Source organism: Colossoma macropomum, unplaced genomic scaffold (genome assembly GCF_904425465.1).
Source record: "Colossoma macropomum unplaced genomic scaffold, Colossoma_macropomum, whole genome shotgun sequence".
In the NCBI taxonomy this organism is placed as follows: domain Eukaryota; kingdom Metazoa; phylum Chordata; class Actinopteri; order Characiformes; family Serrasalmidae; genus Colossoma; species Colossoma macropomum.
Window position 1 is genome coordinate 18,299,604 of NW_023494794.1, and position 7,947 is coordinate 18,307,550.

At 40.5% G+C, this 7,947-nt stretch overlaps 1 protein-coding gene across 1 annotated transcript in view; it reads right to left on the bottom strand.

Annotated features, from left to right (window-relative positions):
• The window catches only part of abcg4a (ATP-binding cassette, sub-family G (WHITE), member 4a), a 47,999-nt gene extending 45,726 nt beyond the window's left edge, over positions 1 to 2,273 (bottom strand). Inside the window, exon 1 of the mRNA XM_036580452.1 lies at positions 1,780 to 2,273. The gene's annotated coding sequence lies outside the window, so the exon portion shown is untranslated. The remainder of the gene's footprint in view (positions 1 to 1,779) is intronic.
• Between the last annotated feature and the right edge of the window lie 5,674 nt (positions 2,274 to 7,947).

A 7,947-nucleotide genomic window follows, 5' to 3' on the forward strand; every position in this document is an offset into this window, starting at 1 on the left:
ACAAGCATAAAACAGATTCAGTCTCATTCCTCATCTAGCCTGCTATGTCAAAACCATGCCATTTGAGTGGCTCTTTTTAGGTTCGCTTTAGCGTAACCTTATTACCAGTACCTTGGTATGTTGGTAGTCTACAGAAATAATGATGATTCACTATAACCTTCATCTGGGTGCCCTGCAGGGCTTGTTTAGAGAGCATCTACAAGTGTCTCTCACACAAGGACACACAGCAAAATCACCAGTGTGTGTATCTAAGACCAGCTGGACATGAACACTGGAGTCAGTTAAACATTGTCAGCTGGTTTCACAGCCAGCCTTGGACTACACTGCAGTGAAAATGGTGTTTCACCAATTTAGCTCTTAGTCTAGACTTTTGGTTATTCTGAGTCTGAGAAACCGGCCCTACAGGTGTTAATTTAACACCCTAACAGTAAATCACACTCTAGGTGTTCAGTAGAGTTAATTTTAGGACACTAGGAGTCAATTCAACTGTGTAAGAGTCAACTTGAACACTTTAGGTGTTAATTTAATACTTTAAATCACAATCCAACATTGTGGATGTTGAATAAACACTGGAAGAAACATTCCAACAATGTGGATGTTGAATGAACACTGCAAGAAACATTCCAACTATAAGGATGTTAATTTAAGACTATAAAACTCAACTCAACAACACAGATGTTGATTTACACTGTAAGAAACAATCCAACATTGTGTGTGCTAATTTAACATTGTAAGAGACAACCCAACAATGTAGGTGTTATTTTATGACCGTAATGACTGTTAAAGTCTATCCAACAGTGTAAGTGTTACTTTGAGATTGTAAGAGTCAATCCCACACTGAAGGTGGTTGTTGAATTAACACTGTAAGAAACAATCCAACAATGTAGGTGCTAATCTGAGACTAGAAGAGTCAATCCAACAATGCAGGTTTGGATTTATTACTGTAAAAGTAAATTCAACAGAGTGGGTCTTAACTTAAGATTGTAAGACACAATCCAATGATGTAAGTGTTAATTTAGGACTGTAAAGGTCTATCTGAGCAATGCTGGTGTTAATTTAAGACCGTAAGACTCAATCAAACAGCAAAGGTGTTAAATTAACACTGTAGGTATTAATTCACAACTGTAAAGTCTATCCAACAGTGTAGGTGTTACTTTAAGACTGTGAGAGTCAATCCAACACTGAGGGTGTTCTTTTAAAACTGTAAGAAAGAACCCAACAACATATGTGTTGAATTAACACTGCAAGATACAAACCAACAAGGTAGGTGTTAATTTAATAATTTAAGACTAAAAGAGTCAATCCAACAACGCAGGTGTTGAATTAACACTTTAAAAGTAAATTCAACAATGTGGGCGTTAATTTAAGACTGTAAGACACAATCCAATGACGTAAGTGCTGATTAAACACTGGACAAGTCAACCTGAACAATGTGGGTGTTAATTTAAGACTCAATTGACAATACAAGTGTTGAATTAACACTGTAAGAAACACTCTAACAGTCTAACAATGTGTCAATTTCAGATTGTAAGACTCAGTCCAAAGAGGCATGTGTTGAATTAGCTCTGTAAGAATGATGTAGGTGCTAATTTTTTGAGATTGTACGACTGAATGTAAATTAATTATGGATTAATTTAGCACCGTAAGAGCCAATCTAATATGATAGGTGTTCACATAACACTGTAAGAGTCAGTTCAACACTAGGTATTAATCCAAAACTGGGCTTTTTCCTTTACAGGCACCAGAACAAGCACATAGTGATGGAGTGATGAAACCTACTTTTTCTTATTTTGGTCAAATCGAGATGAGTCTGCTCGTCTCCAGCTGCTGATGCTGTTGTTTATAGAGATATCCGGTTCATGCCCAATTGCAGCATGTAGCCTAGGTAGACGCCTATGCAACAGGAGAGGAACCCTCAGCAGTCCCGTCCAGAGAAAAGCAGCGAGCATCAGAGTCCGCAGAGCAGGCTCCGTTCAGCACACACACACTCACACACACGGACACCGACACGGGCAGGGCCTTCTTCTCCTCCACCACAGCCCACAGCTCCAGTCCAGCCTTCATTTTGCCCCTCCGCACCGCAGCGCTCCCCATCCAAACCCGGGCATGACAGTTATGAATAATTAAGCAGATGCAGCAGCATCCTTCTCCATCGCCACACTCTGGAGCCGCGCGAGGGGGTTTCAGACGCTCGCTCCGGCGCGTGACTCCTGATACCGGACAGTCCAGCGTGCGCTAAACCGAGAGCCGTCGCGTGCACTCCCCGATTCACCTCCCCGTTATAGCGCGCAGCCTCCCTCCTCCGCTGCTCCGGACGGTGTGCGCGCGCGCGCGTGCGAGTGTAGAGACTCACCGCAGCAGTTCGTTGGCGCGCGCAGTGGCGTTTTCCCTCCGGTCACTTCCGTTCCGATTGAAGCCGAACAGTGAGGTCCTGAATACGGATACTAACTACACCAGTCTACATAAAACTACACTCTTCAAAAGGATGGTTCTCAAGGGTTCTTTAGTACAGCCAATGGTTCTATTTAGAACCATGAGTTCTATACAGAACCATTTCGTGCTTAAGTGGTGCTTTGCATGCTGAAATCATTCCTCAGATTGATGGAGAGTGTGTTGTGTAAGGTTCTATAAAGAACCCACGGTTCTATTTAGAACCATGAGTTCTGTAATGAACCATTTCATGCTTTACTGGTGCTTTGAATAGTGAAATGGTTCTTCAGACTGATGGAGACTGTGTTGTATTAAATGGTTCTTTGCGTGATGCAATCGTTCTTCAGATTATGTAGAATACGATTCTAAATAGAACCTCTTTGAAAATGGTTCTTCTATTGTTACAAGCTTGACATCGTAACAATAGCAGAACAATTTTTGGTGCTAGTGAATCATTTTCAAGAAAGTGTATAGAACCATATACAATACGTTCTCCTTTAAACTGAAGAACCATTTCATCATGCGAAGAATCACTTAAGCACGAAATGCTTGTACATAGAACTCATGGTTCTAAACTAGAACAACTGCCTTTACTGAAGAACCATCTGTTGTAAACATGCTTATTCGCATCCTAGAGCGGTGCTAGTCACTCACCAGGTTTAAAGAACAGAACCCCCCCCCCTCTGATGACGCACCTTGAAGGTGGGAGGAACCTTTAACTTTTGAAAAACAACTGTTTGGACACTTGAGGGCGGAAAGTGTCATAGTGTTCCTTCAAGGAAGTCAAATATCAAGCTAGTATTTATGAGCCTCCACATCACAGTCAGGAGTTTTTTATTGCCATGGTGGAGATTCCCAATAGTTATGTCCTGTATTTGCATAGTGCATGCTGGGTGTTGTAGTGAGAAAGCACTAAAACAATGTATAAAATCTGGAATTGTGCTCTCAATATGAATAAGTGCGACTGAGATGTGTGCTCAGTACAAATAGGCTACAGTTTTTTATTGTTGTTGGTGTGGCTGCATTTTCAAAATGAAACTCTCCTGGGAGGCATGACATGAATTCCTATTCTGAAGTGTTAATGCTGTAGCCGCTTTTCTGTTTTATTCTGTTCCAACATGTCAAACTCAACAATGAATAGAAATTGTGCACCAAAATTAACAGAAAATGCCACGATTTTTTTGGGCCGGAATACTCTCTTTAATGATCCTATCAGGTGAAAATATGTAAAAATGTTAATTACCTGGCTACTTTAAAGCCAAATAAAAATGAAGGGAAGGCTAATATTAGCCCTGCTGAAAAAAAACATAGAAACCATTAAATGTGCCTGTTGGTTCCTACTGGTTTCATAATGTATTTGGCTCTTTAAATGAGATGATAATAGAGTATAAAGGAACCTAATGGTTTAACAGGTGACTAGTGATTCTAAATGCACTGGGTCATTCTACAGAAACGTCCACTTTTTTATCTATCCATAGGAGTCACTGGTCATCATTGGTGTTACACATAAGAAAAGTAACACCAGAGACAGTTTTAATGAAAAATGCATTTTACAAAATGGCTGCTACAGAGCATCAAACCACATGTTGTCAGTCATGGAATATCCACTGAACAATGTAATTTAATCCATGTGGATACTATTTCTTCACAATTACCTAAGAATAAAGCAAGGTCATAGGTCGTAGGTCAAGCTTCATATGAAATCATGAGCTAAATGAGTAAATTTCTCATAACTGAAAAGACACCATGTGCTTTTCTTCATAGAGCTTCAGAAAATAGGTAAAAGGAAGTCAAATGATGTCATCAGTGTGACTTTTATTTCAACATAAGAGATTTTTGGTTACGCAGTAACACCAGTGACACGACTCCTGGGGACAGCTTTCTTTATATATTTTATAATATTTATTTGGCTTTTGTTTTCTTTATGTCGTTTAAATCATATATTTCATAGTCATGTATAGATTATTGCAGTTAAAATAGCAGAAGAATGTTCTTTTTTTTCCCCTCAAAATATGGCCTCAACTTTTACACATGACTGTGAGGACGAGCTCTTCTGTGGTGCTTGAAATTCTAGATAGCTTAATTGATTTAAAAACCAAGATTGCTGAATTGGTGACATTTCCACAGAATGACTCATTTGATAGTGGTTTCCTTACTGGATCTAAAGTTGTTCTACAGGAAACTAGTAGTCACTATTGGGAATCATTAAGCCAATTCCCATTAGAAAGCAAAACCATTAGGTTTTAATCCTGCTGGTCCTTTTTGAGCAGGGAGGTTAAGGTGAACAGAAGGGAGTTAGCAAGTTAGCAATATGGCTGTGTGGACTGGCTGGGGTTTGGAGCAGCTCCTCTCAGTCCCTGCAGAAAACTCTGGGCTGCTGGCTGGGCGCCAGCCCACGGTTACGGGACACGGGGGTGGGTGCTCGGTTTTCCCACGAGATGAGCTGTGAGTGGGCAGGTGTCTCGATGCTTCTCTGAACGTTTTAGTTCGTCGCGCAGGCAGTTTGACACTGAACACTGCAACACGCTCCCTGCTGCACTGAGATCTGAGAAAATGTGCACCAGCTCCGAGCAGCTCAGCTAAAAGACTTCACACCGGCTACTTTGTCGAAATGATCTACTGTAGCGCATATTTATACCTATAGGTAGGATGTTCTGATAGCCGATGTCACCTTATCAGGGGGTTAGTAGTTATATTACTCTGAGTTTGTACAAGAGACCTGAGGTGAGGCTGATTTAACGTTAAAATCACAAGTCCTACCACTACGTAATGATGTGCGCATGCTCGGTACGACCGGCTCAACGAGTAGGATAAACTGTTAGAACACCGGCCATAAGCGTGTACACGAGCCTACAGCTGATATATACGTGGGCATGATGAATTAAGACAAATCAGGGATTCTTCGGTTAGCCTGAGCCAACAGACAAGCCGTAAGGTAGACGGTTCTTATTGAGGTTAACTGAGAAATCCCGCTTAAACATCACTGGGCTGCAGTGTGTGCTGTAGTTTGCTGAGTTCAGATGAATCAGGTCATGTCTGGAGCTCGCTGTGGATGTAAACAAACTCGGGCTGCTCCAGGCTGATGATGGTCGGTCCCTTTAACGGCGCTGCTGCCGCTGCTGCTGCTGGTGCTGGTGCAGTGGGCGGGGCAGGTTACTCCCGGTGAAGCGCGCGGGGTTACTCCCGGTCAAATAGCACTGTACGGCAAGGGGACACACACACACACACACACAAAATAGACCCACAGCAGAGACGGACAGGTTACACAAACACAAAAATACCAGAAATACAGCAGAGACCGCTGAGATGGCGTTACTGCGACCAATATGTATCTGAATGTCCCTGCTTTCTGTAATATATATATCAGGAGTGAGTTCATGTTTACTGGGACATCAGGTGATATTGGAACAGCTTAATGGCACGAGATTTATTGCCTCTGTCACACGACAAATGTTCCTTATATGTTCCTGTATACGTCCGAATGTGAATACATAGGCCTACTGGTTACATATTGCATGAAAATGAATAAATAATAATAATAATAATAATAATAGCTTATATGCGTTCGCATATAAATAAATGAAGGTGGTTTTACTACAAAACGCATGAAACTCCACTCTTATGAATGTTGTTAGAGAAATAAAATGTGTTTTCTTGATGAGGTGTCGTGCGTCAGCCACGTTATAAAGAAAATTATATATGAATGAATAAATGTGAATAAATGCTAATTTGTTACGTGTGCTCGATACGAATAAATGTGACCGAGATGCGCGCTCATGGGACGTCACTGTTGTGGGTGTGGCTACATTTTTTAAATGAATGCATCTGAAAGCAATGGTAAGGTTATTTACTGTATTTTTTCTTTATGTAATAGTTTGCTCTTTAGTGTTAAAATGAGTAGGTACCTATACGCTCTCAGAAATAAAGGTACTAAGGTACACTGGGGCAGTACCTCTCTTGTCAGTGGGGTGGCGCCCTCAACGGTATATCTCAGCACCCTTAGTCAGGGAACATAATTCTATCATAATCCAGTGAAATTATATTTTCTAAATTGTATTGACTCCACACACTCTGTCCTGTCTACAAGCTTTTTATTTAATTCTGTTTTAACACATTAGGTTATGAAAAGGTGCAAATACATACTTTTCACCTGGGAAAAACATATTTAAGGTACACAATTGTACCACTGAGGGTACACTTACATTGTTTGTACCATAATGAACGAAAAATGTACCTGTACAGAACCTTTATTTCTAACAGTGTGGTGATTTAAAATATTACCAACATATGTGTGTTCCACTTTCAAAAAAATCAGTTACTGTGGGTAATGCAGTTTAAAAGTAGAAGCAGCCATTGTATCTCTCAAACTGTCCTGCTCAAAGCTGAAAGCCACCCACACTAAAGAAAAGTGTGCTGACTTTGCTTGATTGAAATGCATAAATCGGTTCCACATTAATAAAATATATTACATATATCACTAATTCTTGTGAAAAGTGAGTAAGCTGAAATAAATATTTGTGTTCTATAACATATTTTATTCCTGTGGAACTGGTGTACAATTTTGAATCAAGTAAAATCAAGGCACTAGTTTTTAGGCCAAAGGTCCAAAGGGATAGAAAACAAATATCAATATTATTCAGCATGAAAATATAGTTAAGCCCTGATTTAACTGAAACAAACAGCATTCATTAGTCCAGGGAGAGGGATTTTGATGGTCTAGTTTACTTCCCCAATTTTCCCCCCAAAACATTTCCCATTCTACCTGAATTCACCCTATTTCAGAGGGACCCCATTAAGCGAATTGCAATTGGCTAAAACAACTTAAGCTTGCAGTCTAAAAAACAACACAGGGCTTTTGAACTGACATGGGAAGATCAATAAGCACAAAACGGGTGTTGTAAAGTTTCTTATGTCCAGCTTTACCTTAAAAATCCATGTTATTTTAAAATGGAGCGAATGGCAGTGACTACAGTGCTGTTTGCTTCATCAGTAGCTGAACGTAATGAAAGATCACAGGGTTTTAGAGTCAGCCTTATTGACTGTGTGAGGATATTCATCAGTACGTTGATACTTTCTACCCTATATGTCCCGATATATCTATCCTAAGTCTGTACTCTGGTGGGGAGGCTACATGTTGGAACATTGCTGTGAGGATTTGATTGCATTTAGCTACAACAGTATTAGTGAGGTCAGGTACTGATGCTGGATGACTAGTTCTGCATCACTCCAACTCAGGTATTTGATGGAGCTCCATCACTCCAGAGAACACAGTTCCACTGCTCCATAGATCAATGCTGGGGGCTTTGTATCTCTCTAGTAGAGGGCTGGCATGTGGCATGATAATGTTGGGCTTGTGTGGCTGCTCTAGTGTCCCATTCTCTTAGCAATGCTTTTCTATAGAAAAGCTGTGTTTGTGCAGTTGAACACCTGTGTTAGCAACATGTTCACCTGAAAGTAGCTGAATTCACTAATGAGAAGGGGTATCTGGATACTTTAAACATTCAGTGAACATTTAGC